This window comes from Myxocyprinus asiaticus, chromosome 12 (assembly GCF_019703515.2).
Source record: "Myxocyprinus asiaticus isolate MX2 ecotype Aquarium Trade chromosome 12, UBuf_Myxa_2, whole genome shotgun sequence".
Classification (NCBI taxonomy): domain Eukaryota; kingdom Metazoa; phylum Chordata; class Actinopteri; order Cypriniformes; family Catostomidae; genus Myxocyprinus; species Myxocyprinus asiaticus.
The window spans coordinates 2,484,770-2,498,300 of NC_059355.1; the positions used below are offsets into that span (position 1 = coordinate 2,484,770).

The 13,531-nt window shown below is 35.4% G+C and overlaps 2 protein-coding genes across 12 annotated transcripts in view; one reads left to right on the forward strand and one right to left on the reverse strand.

Annotated features, from left to right (window-relative positions):
- tmem182b (transmembrane protein 182b) overlaps positions 1-13,531 on the reverse strand; it is a 41,201-nt gene that overhangs the window by 27,129 nt on the left and 541 nt on the right. The gene's annotated exons all lie outside the window — the stretch shown is intronic.
- LOC127449222 (inositol polyphosphate-4-phosphatase type I A-like) overlaps positions 1,276-13,531 on the forward strand; it is a 111,974-nt gene continuing 99,718 nt past the window's right edge. For all 11 annotated transcript variants that reach the window (XM_051712505.1, XM_051712510.1, XM_051712513.1 and 8 more), the window contains exon 1: positions 1,276-1,379. The gene's annotated coding sequence lies outside the window, so the exon portion shown is untranslated. The remainder of the gene's footprint in view (positions 1,380-13,531) is intronic.

The following is a 13,531-nucleotide window of genomic DNA, read 5'->3' on the forward strand; positions in this document are numbered from 1 at the left end:
AAGGAACAATCCTCAATCAACTTTTTTTTTTTTTTTTTACTTTAATAATAATAGTGTACTTTAAATATATAATTGATAATGATAAATGACACCCAGTACAATGTAAATAAAATTATTAAAAAAGCATTTCTGATTTGTATCAAAGAAGGGGTACTTGAGCTTTACTTGATGTGGTTATGGAGGTTACATAGCCCCCCCCCCAAAAAAAAAGAAAAGAAAAAAAAAAAGAAAACACTCTTTGTGACCCAGTTTAGGTTATTTATAGATAAATTAGGGCTGTGGTATTAATTTGACCTTGAGGCTAAAAAAGACCTTTGGTACTCACCTCTTTCTCCTTAATAGATAAAGCTTTTCTCTCACTTTGTAACACAGATTCCCATATTATTGTTATTATTATTAATATTCATTTATTAATAATGTAATTTATTTCATTATTTTACTTATTTAGATGTATATGTTTGACGTTGTTAATCAATGCATCAGGAAACCTGTCAATTTGTATGTGTATCACATTTCTGTATTAGACTGATAAAACAAAAATGGTGATGCACACATTTCTGATACATCCCAGGGCATGTTTCATGCTATGGAAATGATATTTTTATCCATTTAAAAATCTGTGAGAATTATTAAATTCAGTCTGTGACTGTGTATTTTAACAGCCATCCACATGATGGCAGAATATAACCTAGAACCACTGAATTCCCATATTTTTGTGTGCACTGCATAAAGCACTTTTGATTACATTTTATTTATGCATTTGAGAATCAACTCAAACAATATGAGTCAGCCATAGTTATGTAAAATCATGATCTAAGATTTGTGGGATTTGTTTCACTTTTAAATGCACGAATGAACCAAGTCATTGTCCATCTCAAATACTTGCCTCTTATGGATGGCACACCCATAGGCTTGGATGGCACAACTTGTCGGGCTTGTTCAGTTTCTCAATTTAACAGACCAGGAAATAAAGGAACAGCATAATTAAAGGTTTTTTTTTATTTTTTTTTTTATTTTTTTTTTAATTTATTTATTTATTTATTTATTTAGAAGACTTGTTTATTACTTTGGTCAACTGCATGCAAACTAGTATGTTAAACTATTTCGTTAATTTAATCAGTGTGTGTTTTGTACTATCTCGTTTCAAAATATAACTTGGTTATGGTTCCATAGTGCTTGCGCTTGCAAGTGTACTTGCCGACAAGGGGCGTGGAAGGGGCGGGACCGGACATGGTGACATCACGTACAAGGGCGGGGCGACACTATGCAGCAGAGCAAAGAAGCACAAGTGTCAAGTCGCTGGAATTTGGCAACAGAGATTCGCAGGCATCGCAACTCTACTGACGTCAGTATGGATTGACAGAGCGCCCCACTGAGATGTGAGTACATTTGATTTGAAATAGTCAGTCTATAGGCTCTTTGTTCGTTACAAATTAAGAGAAATTGCCTTGAAGTACTCGGTGTGTTGTTTCCACACTCTTTACTGCTGCGCCAGGAGGACAAACTGAAGTTACAGTTGTAGCGCTTTGCGATGCCCTCTTATGGTTGCATCCACATTGTGTGGTTGGCATACGGGGGTTTATGTGGGGGGCGGGGGAACACACCAGGCTCTGCCAGCCTAAACGAAACCTGCTGATGGTTATTTGGGGGAAAGACTGAAATTCCTTTCATCGATAGAGTAAGGTGCAAAGTATGCATGCAGTGTGACCTGAATGTCCAGTGTTGTCTCTGATATATCTTTGTGATATACTTGTATTATTGTACTATGAGAGTCTGGGCTGTTCATGTCATGCCAAAAGCCTAATGCAGTAGAAATGGCCTTGTTGTAAACATTTTCAACACGTGCACTGTCATTACTTAATGATCAAGCGCATTGTTCACTCTTGTAGGGGTAGGGTTGTATTGTAAAATAACAATGCAAAGAATCGTTTTAGTTATGCTAAGTTAAATAGTCTTTTTACTTAATGTATGATAGTAAACAAAGATTTCCTTACTGTACCATCACTGGTCAGTGATGGGCTGTTACCATGACATTCCTTCTATAAACAGTAAAACCTTTAGGGTTTGTCTGGTTTGCATGAGGCTGGCAGGCTGTTGCATAAGCAAGGTTTACAAATGCTGTCAGCTTGATCACACTTGGTTTGGGGGTTTGTGGCTCTCTCAGCTGAGACGAAAACACAGGCCATGTGCAGGCACTACATCAGCCTGCTTTAAAGGAATATTCCTGGTTCAATGCAAGTTAAGCTTAATCGACAGCATTTGTGGCATAATGTTGATTACCGCAAAAAATAGACTAATTTTAACTCATTCCTCCTTTTCATTAAAAGCTAAATTTGAGGTTACAGTGAGGCACTTACAATGGAAGTGAATGGGGCCAATTTTTGGATGGTTTAAAGGCATTTAGGCTACATTAGCTAGGCTGCACCAATGTATGTTTATCTGCCAATTATTGAACAAATTACAACCACTGGTATATTGGTTATACGCATGAAAACAGCCATATTAAAAAAATGATAGTTTATTTATAATTAACTATCAGCACACTTTGTTAAAACACTGTGAATTCAGTTGCACACTCCAGAAATAATGACAGTCAAAAAATGCAGAAGGGTCGGCACTCCTAAGAGCATGTAATATTCAATTTTTATTCTTTCTTGATCTCACATTAATGAGGGCAAACCAGTGTTGTGCCGAAATTTGATTTCCCGCCAGATTCGGACTGCCTGCTATCTGACTGGCCCGTATCCCTAAAGCCCACCCCTAACCCTAGTCCTCATTGCTTCTTACCCTTAAAGCCCATCCCTACACATAGCCCTAAACATAAGAACACTAGGGAGTCAAAATTCATGTCACAAACCTGACAGTGACAGTTGTGAAAGTGGCACTTACCTATGCATGATGAGGGAAACCATCCAAAACGTTTTGACTCACTTTGTCTTCTGAGACATTGGTATGGTATCCATTAAGGCTGCATGATTGAGTAAGATTAACGTCACAATTTGGTTGTGCACGATTACTAAACCTTAAAAGGCTATGTTTTAAAATGTAGTATGCATTTCAGTGCTTCATTCAGCGCTGCGTGAGCAGGCGGCACCCTCTGCTGGTCTGGATGGCAATATCCATTAAACCATGATAGAATTTAAAAGGGCCTTTTGTTCCTTTGGTTATAGCTTTTTATTTTTCCATTATATGATGGACATTTCTGTGGAATTGCCCAGCATATGCATGATATGAATTTATAATGTATTATAATATACAGTACATTCATGTAAAATGTGAGTTCTTTTGTTTTGAACTGCAAAAACAAATGTGCACAATGTTTTAGAAGTACAAAATAACCTTTTCACATCAATCGATTATTGAAACGATTAATCATTAGCTCTTAACCGATTATTCAGCTTGTGCCCTGACTTAAAAGTTTGCATTAAACGTGCTTACTAACAATAAAAAGGACAAAATCATCTTTTAAAAATACCTCTAAATGACATTCAGTGAATTAAAGGAAAAAAAAAAAAACAAATTTTTATTAAGTTTAATTTATTAAAGACATTCACTGCAAAAAATCCTATTGTAATCAAGTGTTTTTGTCTTGTTTTCCATTTAAAATGGTCTAAAAATCCTTAAAAAAAGATACATTTACTTGAGAAGCAACATATAAGATATTCAGACTTGCTTTAAGAGAATGTATCTTAAATATAAGTGTATTTTGTGTATAAGTGTATTGTTTCACTTCTGTGAGTGCAGTAAAGACAAAATATACTTATATTCCAAATCTATTCTCTAAAAGCAAGTCTAAATATCTTATATGCTGCTTTTCAGGTCAATGCATATTTTTTTTAAAGGATTTTTAGATATTTTAAAATATTAGCATTTTTAAGATTATATTCAACATTCTCAGTATAGCTGCTAAAGAAAATATACATTGTTTTAAAGGAGTTTTAGATATTTATATTGGATATCAAGCCAAAACAAAAACAAATCAAAAACATATTTTGTTGCAGTGTATAATGGGGCGAAGACTACCCTCTCTCACCTTTCTGTTCACTTCTTTTAACAAAATCTCTTATTAATAAAGCTGCATATTGCCAATTTTCTTCATGATAAGAAATGCACAGTGACACATGTATTATGATTCAATAAGTCGTGAGTCATCACGTTATAATCTAGCTGCATTAAGCGTGTGCGCTCGAGGGATGAGCATCCCGTGACAGAGTGTGCATCAGCCGGGTGCAGTTTCAGTCTCTTCCCCCTTAGATTGGGACATTCACTCAACTCAGAAGAGGCGCTGACCGCACAGAGAAATGCCAGTTTCGGAGTTTGTAGTTATTTACATGATCTGCTTCCGTATTATTTGTACTTTAAAGGTGCAATATGTAAAAATGTTCATGTAATATTTTCCTTTTTTTTTTTTTGCCAATGTGTGAATGGCTTGTAACGCAACTTAAAAAATGAGCCCTTCCCGGACTTCCAAGGTTGCCTATTAAAGCCTGTAGACTGATTTTCATGCGAAGGGAGCAGGTCGGTTTTGCCGGGAAAATCCAAAGGATGTGACGTTTATGCGTGCTCCCGAGAGCCTTTTACTGAATCCTGTCTGGCTAAGCGGGAACGTGATCATGGTCGAGCGAGAAAACTAAAGTGCACATCGGCAGGGCATTTGATTCCTGGAGGGACCGTCGTTCGGTTTTGGGGATCAAAACTGACCCTGAATTGGCGTTCTTCTTATTGGACAGGTAAGCTTACATAACTGCAAAGCATGTGAAATATAGTGCCATAAGGATTGATCTGTGTAGTTTTAGCTAACTTGATCTTGATTCGCTGACGAATTGCAAGCTACCTTGCTTTGTAACTTTCTCTTTATACTAAAAGTCAGGTATACAGGATAAATTTAAGCAAATACGCTGGTTTCTTGATCGCAGTACAACAAATGACATACAAAACCTACAATAGTGCAACAGAACAGTGCAGTGCTACAGTAAACTGTCTGGTATAGTTTGGTAGTATATAGCTGTATGTGTGTATCAGTATGCTATGTTAGCTGATAAGTAGTTTTAGTTTAGTCTCAAAGTTTATAGTAAAACAATCATAACTGTGTAATTTTAATTATGCGACCTCATCTGTCAGCATGATGCCAGTGGATCATGTTCAGTCTATTTGTACGTTACGTCATTGTTTTGGCCAATGCTCGCTCGTGTCCCTATGGAGTGTGTGCACGAGCACGAGCAACAGGTAGCTGACTGCAGTTCACTTAACGGCCACAGGTGTCATTAATAACAAGGGTTTTTGAATGTTACATATTGCACATTTAATAAAGATATAATGCATTAAATATAACTGCATTAAAGATGTAACGCCGGAGCGTAAGCTCGTTTAATACAACCTTTTAACTTGGGGCATTAGCTGAATAGTCGGTTAAGAGCTAATGATTAATCGTTGCCATAATCGCAGAATAATCATTCTAAATCGTTAGATTAATCGATTATCAAAATAATAGTCAGTTGCAGCCCTACTCTTCACCTTCTCTTTATCAGCAATGACTGGCTCTCTGCATCACCCCAGACTACGTCACATTAAGCTCTGCTGAGATCAGTGTTTCAGTTTCATGTCACAGTCAGTTACAGTCAGTCATATCTGTGAGTCAGATATATGCCCCTTCCAGAGCAGGTCTCAGATCAGTAGCCTACTGTAACAGATTCCTCTAGCTGTGTGTGCTGCTTGATCATTACTCTTCAATACCTGAAGAGATACTCACAAGATTTACTTCTTGAGAATTCCAATCTCAGAGTCGTGTTTTTCTCTCAGAGATCGGAAGCATTCTTAAGAGATGCTGTAGCCCTGTGCCAGATTTGCAGTGTCTATTTTTTCTCCAAGGACTCCTAGACAACATTAGGGAGAAAGGAAGCACGTCGCAATTGAGGTAGAAGAAATTTATAAGTAAATCAAATTGAAAGAAACAATTCTGTGTTACATTGATAAAGGCAACGTTTGGGATAATTGTTGTGGGTCACATGGAATATATTTAGTCAAATTGGGATAAAAAAAGTCTTCTGTCTATAGCCTTTCAAATCTGCCTGGAGGATGGGAACAGATCAAATCTTGTCTGTGGAGCATTTGTTGTTGGCCTTAGACTGTGATGCTTCCAAAACACACTCGATAGTTATACAATACAGGCCTGTATTATTGATATATCCTTGGATACAGGATCCATGTAGCGCTAAAAGTAGATTCTGACTGTCCTGGCCTGGAACAGCACTTTGAGAATGGTTGTAAACGTGACAGTGTGGAAGGATCCTCAACCATATGCTGTGAGGAGGAAAGGTTGTTATGTAATTGTGGTACTGATGCAGACAGTTGCCATGAACTGTTCCTTCTTCAGTCATGTCAATGTTGGATGAAAAATAAATGTAGAACTGTTACTAGAAACAGCTGCTCTCCTTCTTGTTTTATAATAACTACTATTCTAGAATACCAGTAGATTAGTGCCAAGACATAAAAAATTATATTGTATTTATTTTAAATGTTGACCTGACCAATGCATATGCCATGTCAGGCAGGCCACATTTTCAACAGTGCAGCATGCATGCTTTACTGCTGTAATGACCTGTAAATCAACTAGATTTTATATTTTGAATTTGTTTTTGGATAGGGATGGGACAATATGTTTATCTCACGATTCAGTTTGATATACGATATGAGGTTCACGATTCAATGTTATCTTGATTGGATAAGATAACAGTTAAATGACAAAGTGTGGCAGAAAATTGTGTTTATTTTTTGAAAAATGCTTGCGCAAAATGCAAATTATAATTTCTCATGAAAATAAAGTTTGTTAATACACAATTTAAATGCTCAAAATTTAAATAAGAGTTTCTCATATACTGTACCTTTCACTATAAGAAAAGATCACAAACAAATAAACAGAACAAGAAATAAAACTGAACAGAACCTGTCCTGAAAAAGTATGTGAAGATGTTTTTTGTTTTTTTAAATAATTTGTTTGTCTTGATTATTATAATCACATTTTAACTTTTTTTAAAATATAAAAATTCTACATTCCATCAATTAATATGATTTCTTGAAATTGTATATATAATAATTAGAGCCTGACTGATATGGGATTTTTGAGACCGATACCGATTTTAGAGAGGGGAAATTCACTGATTATGGTAGCGGATATAGTTAATTTTTGAGCTGGAATGAAAACAGACCTTTTCTATGTGGATTGTGCACCGATTTTGCACTGATATGACTATGCAAAGGTACTCAGAAGGCTGCTTTCTTAAATATTATTATCAAAGAACATTTGACATTATTATTATAAATTGTCAACAAATACTAGAAATGAACACTGAGAAAATAAAGAATAAAAAAATACAATTAATAGCTTAATAAACATCAGTACTGTATGTTTAGTATCAGTCAATTGCTGAGCATTTAAATAAAGAATAAATAAAAATAAATTAAATAGCTAAATAAACATCAGTAGTAATGTTTAGTATCAGTCAAACACTGACTATTTTAATACTGCCAGTCAGTTATTGGCAGGTTGTAAAACAAGAAGCATTTACACCTGCCGAGTCAAGAGATAAACAGCGGCAGCGGTGTTACACCGTATTGTGCTATACAAGTTCAGGGGAAACTTTTAACGGTGGAAAACCAGACTTTTAAATATTAAATTTTTTAAATGCAACGACTGGAATTGTTCGGTTGAAGGGGGTACCAAACTGCGAATCCTGAACAAAACAGTTTGGTGAATACATGTTTACACATTAGCTTCCACTCAGTGGACAAGGGATGAAAGTAGCTATGTGGTTAGCTAGTTAGCTATAAGCTCATTGACACGGAGAATAAAATATGGACTTTATTTACTTTCCAAAATTGCGTCTCACCAACTAGGTAACAACATAGCGTGAAATCAACACTTACCTCACACAATCCACCACCGCACTGTTGTCTGCTGAGCTGCAAAAACATGCTCTGACAAGCTATAGCTGGCTAACATAGCAATCAGGTGTGATAAACATGAGTGACATGGTTGTCAGGGACAGGGTTAAAGGTATATTAGTTATATTGAAAAGGGGAAATGATGAGATCATTGTTTATTAACTTTTCAGTATGTATTTCACAAACTAGTTAACAACTTACAGAGAAGACACCGCTTAACTCCGCCCTGTCTGCAGAACCACTGTCAGCTCAGCCTTGTAAACAGAGTCGTCGGAGCACGCTCTGCTGGACAAACTACGTTATGACACCAATTCAAGCATTGTTTTCTGCATTATATGTTCTGAAAAAGTTTTCATATCTGTGCATATCGGAAAACATATACGACGATACCGATATATCTGTGAAAGTCTAATATCTGACCGATAAATTGGTCGGGCACTTATAATAATGATATGAGCTGTCAATGTTTGAAATAATGTGTACAATTTACAAGTTATAACATTACGTTTACATTCATTTGTATAGCAAGCGCTATTATGGTACTGCCACTTAACGTGAGTTTAACGTGCATCTCACAGACTTGCACAGCTCCTTGCGGTTCATTCATTAACAAGAGAGAAGTCTCGGTTTTTTTTTAATGCATCTGTGCTGAACTCAAAAAAAATTATTTTTGCAGGTTGTTCGGTTTGCTCAGTTAAAATGAACTAAATGACTACATGAATACTTTTTGTAGCATTAAGGAAATGGGGCAGGGGATATCCATTTCCCAGCATGCTTTGTATGGGGCTGGATGGGGTGAACAAAAATTGAAATTAAGTGTAATTTTATGCATGTTTGAGCAAGATGAGAATAGGAGGATATTTGTTCATGTTTAATGTTCTTTTATATTGGTATTTAAAAAGATTTTCTGTTAGGAAAAGATTTGAGTTTTGTGGGTTACCATTGAGGTGAAGATTAGCGTTTGTGCTTAGCTTGAGGATGTACTGTCACTTTCAAGTGATTCTCGACCGATATGGGATTTTTAATGGCCGATGTCGATATCCAGAGAGCAGGGTGACCGATAGGCCGATACAATGCAGATATATCACACAATTTAATATAGTAAATAAAAGAATCTTAAAATTGCAAACAATGTAATCATAAAAAAATAATAAACTCATATTTAGCACTATATTTACTCAATTTCACACAAAACTTTAACTTTGTAAAAAAGAATCTAATTTTTTTTTATTTTAAATGGTAGATAGCAGTTTCTTCTAATTTTTGTTTAGTCATCAAATTTTTGTAATTTATTTGCACATGAAGAAATTGGTAATATATTAGGAAGAAGGAAATAACAGTATACACAGTAGTCCAGCAACTATAGATGGCATGTCCACGTCAGCAATCGCATTTTCTCCAAAAATACTGAATCAAACCAATTGTACATACAGTGCATAGTGAATAAGACTTCGACTTATAGCACACGTGAAGCGCTTTTACTTTGAAGTTGCACTCACACACTTGTGCAGATCCAGTGCGAGCAGCAATCTCCTGACAATTTAAACGGCCTGGATCGCCTGCTTGGATTGTCACGGACTGACCGTCATGATTTGTGCACCAGAGGTACTTTTGATTCTGGCTGATTGAATATACGCTCTTCAGAGGAAGATATTAGATGAGCGCTCGACAGGAAGAAAACGCTGGATTTTCGTGAGGTTTGTGAATTACATCTGTTTAAACAAGATATCTGCATATTTTCAAACGGTATGTAATATAAGTATTATTGATATTTGCCTTTTATCATTAGAAAAGTTAAAAGTAACTGGGAACTGCTGAGGAGAGGCTGATAGTATATGTGCTTTAGAGGTAAATATATGCACCCTCCACAAGATGCTGGATCTGCTCAAGTTGTGTGAGGTTGGTTTATTACATCTGTTTAAACGAGATATATGCATATTTGCAGACAGTATATGATATATATTTTTTGATATTTGCCTTTTTATCATTAGACAAGTTAGTTAAAAGTTACAGGGAACTGTTGAGGAGAGAGAGGTAGAATGAAACAGGCGAGCACTTTAACATTATGAGCTCAAACGTGTCTGTTGCGGCTCTGATTTGCGGACCGTTTAAATTACACTGTGTTGCAAACTATTTACTATATATACTATTATGTAGTAGCACGATGGCACGTAACAACAAAACGAACTGTGATAGGTCGTTTACATGTCTCAGTCGCTCCACATGCAAGCAGGCGATTTTCAGGCAAACAGGACAATGTATCGGCCGATGCAATAATTAAAAAAGTCAGAATATCAGCCGATTTATTGGCCTTGGCGACTACTATCAAATTGACAGTACAACCATTCCACTGGTCTTACACTTGCTTGCCTTGCATGTACTATTAATTTATACAAAAAATACATAAATAAACATTATTAAATTGAGTTAAACAAAGTTGAGTTAAAACTACTAAATTAAATTGACCTAATTTAACTAAATTATGTTGGCTCAATGAAAATGATTTAAATTAACTAAATTAAATTGTTTGTAAAAACTTTCTCAAATTCAATTAAGTAACGGTAATGGCTTCATTTTTTGAGTGTATTTGTGATAAAAATTTATATTTATTTTTACTTTTTTATCTGACTGTAAAGAACAGAAAGGATGTAAAAAGACAAATTATTCAATGAAAGTGGAGTGCAGGATTTCATCTTTGATGGACACACATTACACGGAAGAAATGTTCTGTTTTAATCTCAAGCATTTTTCAACAAAACAAGGCAATTTGCCAGGAATACCAGTACTTATATTTCAAAAAGCTAAATGCAGGCACTTTAAGAACTTCAAGGACCTTGTGTGAACCCTGTAAACAGTGTAGGAAAAAAGTGCAGTAGGGGTAAAATCAAGCAATACAGAGATTATGATGTTTGACGGGTCATTTTATTTATGATCACATGGACCGAAAACAATGTTTCAAATTGAGTTTTGCCTCGATATGGTTCGACATTTTTTTTTTGGTTCACGATATATCGAAATTCGATATATCAGCCCACTGACTGATGGTTTAAATGGGCACTTGCTGTTGGCTTATGCCATATCAGATCAAGTAAATTTCAGAAATCACAATTTTGACAGTGTTGTTCTTGTGTGAATAAATAAAGGTACATTTCTAGTTTCAACATTATTTGTACTTCAGACCTTTGTTTTGTTGGACAAGAAAAACTAGTTCATACCATGTGACCCACATTTGAGTTTCGACAATTTGAGTTTCAAATCGAATAGTTTTTGGATGGAGCCACATTAAGGGCCCCAATATCTCTGTGATTTAACTATATAGGACCGTAAAAAATGAAGACACAAATGTCTGTTCTGAAATAGAATCTAAAATTTCTTCTGAAGTTTTAGGCAATTCAGATTTAGATAGATAACAAAATAAGGGATTTTTTTTACTTACACCATTGGCATATAATGCACCAAGGGGAACTATAATGCCATATATTGCAACTGATTTTAGAAATAGTCTGTCTCTGTGTAAAAATAAAATAATGCCACATTTCTAAGGTTATTTTTTGACCTGTTCAGGGTTTTTCCTGGGTCAAAAATGGACTTCAGTGGTGGCTGACGTACACGTTCATTGCAATGCAGTTTTTTCTTTATTTATTTATTATTATTTTTTTGTCATAATTGCAATTAATATTTAAGATAATTTGTTGCATTTCATGTTTGTAATGAATATTATTTATTTTTGATAATCTTTAGCATATAGAAACTTCTGAACTCAACTGAATTTTTTTTACTCCAGGGAGCAGTGGGAAATTAAACTAACGCCTTATTTCTATAGGGCTAGTTATAATATTCATGAGTAAACCACTTTACAGATTTGGTTCTGTGCTTCTACAGTAAATATGTTTGTTTCCTACTTCATAACAGATATTGTTTTTCTTTTTATCAGATTCTTAATCATTTAGGAATCCAAACCAGGCCAGTTTGTTTCCTTATATCAAACATCATTAGAACAGGAAATGCATTACAATATTACACATGACTTTCTTCATAATTTATATTCTACATTGTAGCTTACTTGCCCTTGTGTTTACCATATTTAAGACCATGGATTGCTCATTACCACGAGAAGCATATTTAGCACTTATTCGTCTTGCTTTCGGCACTTTATGTCATAAAATTGGCTTTTTGCGCCAAAAGACTTTCAATGCAAGATAAACCCTGCTGTTGTATCGCTCCATAATCATAGGCAAACATTTAGATTTTTTGATCCCCCACCCCATACAAAATAATAGATTATTCTGTAGATATTGCTCCATGGTATTTAATATTTTGGATTTCATCATCATTTATGTGTATTTTTCACCAGTCAAAAAAGTGTCAAAAACTACATTTTGAGCCGGGGACCTCTAGTTGAGTTGGCATGGAATGACCCACTTTGCATCTCTGAGAATTAGCAACAATGCAAATAGTTCCTAATTATATCTAGTCTTTTGGAGAAGGAAAATTCAATGAAATTAGGGGCTTAAGTGATTTCTCATTGTTTAGATGTTTTAGGACAAGTTCCTTCACTTTTTTTATTCTCTAGGGCCTTGTTTGTTTTAATTTATTACAACTGGCACAAATTCTCTACTGAAGAACCTGAAGACAAAATCGTGTCAAGGGGCTGCATAATGTTTGTTCTCAGTCATCCACCAGAATTGAACAATGGCACATAGCCATTCCTACATTTTTCTCCTCCATTTAGACACACCTCTGTGAAATAGGAGCTCAATACCTGACAAGCACCTGTGTGTCAGTGGAGAGCTATGTCATTTCCTGCTGACCTTCAGAGTCATATTTTTTAGCCTCACTAAGGCAGAGAGTTATATGCTGAATAAGTGTCTTAGACTCAGGGATTGATAACAAGACTTGAGTTGTGCATGTCCTCTCCTGTGAATAGGCCATTTGTGAAGGTCTGGTTAAATCTGTGTGGTCCTGTGAGCTCTTCTTGGCATTCAATACAGAAGTACATCATGGCTCAGAGTAGAGAATGTGATCAGAATGAGATCTTAGCCCAGTTCAGTACCTTGAATCTTTATCTACTTCCTCAGAGTGATGGTTCTGCCGCAAGTGGCAATACTTGCATCAAACCACTTCCCTTAAAACCTCTTTAACGCTGCAAAACAACAATTGCACTTACTCACATAAGCATATTACACTGGCCTCTTCTTCTTTTTGCCATTTTCTTGATAAACTTTCAGGTCTGAATTAAATTCCATGATGTTTACTTTTAGTTGACATACTTTAATTGAATTTGCATTCAAGCTTTGTGACACTTAAAGACACACAGAGAAATGGAGGTGGTCAATGTTTATGTTTGTAGAATTTGTCAACTAGATTTACTGTCTTGAAGTAGAAGTTAATAATATCATATTTAAAAAATAAAAATCCAAAAATGTTTTATCAAAAAAACTTTGCCACCCTCTTACTTGGGATTAAACGGGCTGTTTTTGTTCTTGTGCCTTTTAGGGCTGGGAATAGCCACAGACTTCCCGATTCGATATTACAAGATATTTCCTAGCCGATTCGATATGTATTGCGATATTAAGATTCTGTTAGTATT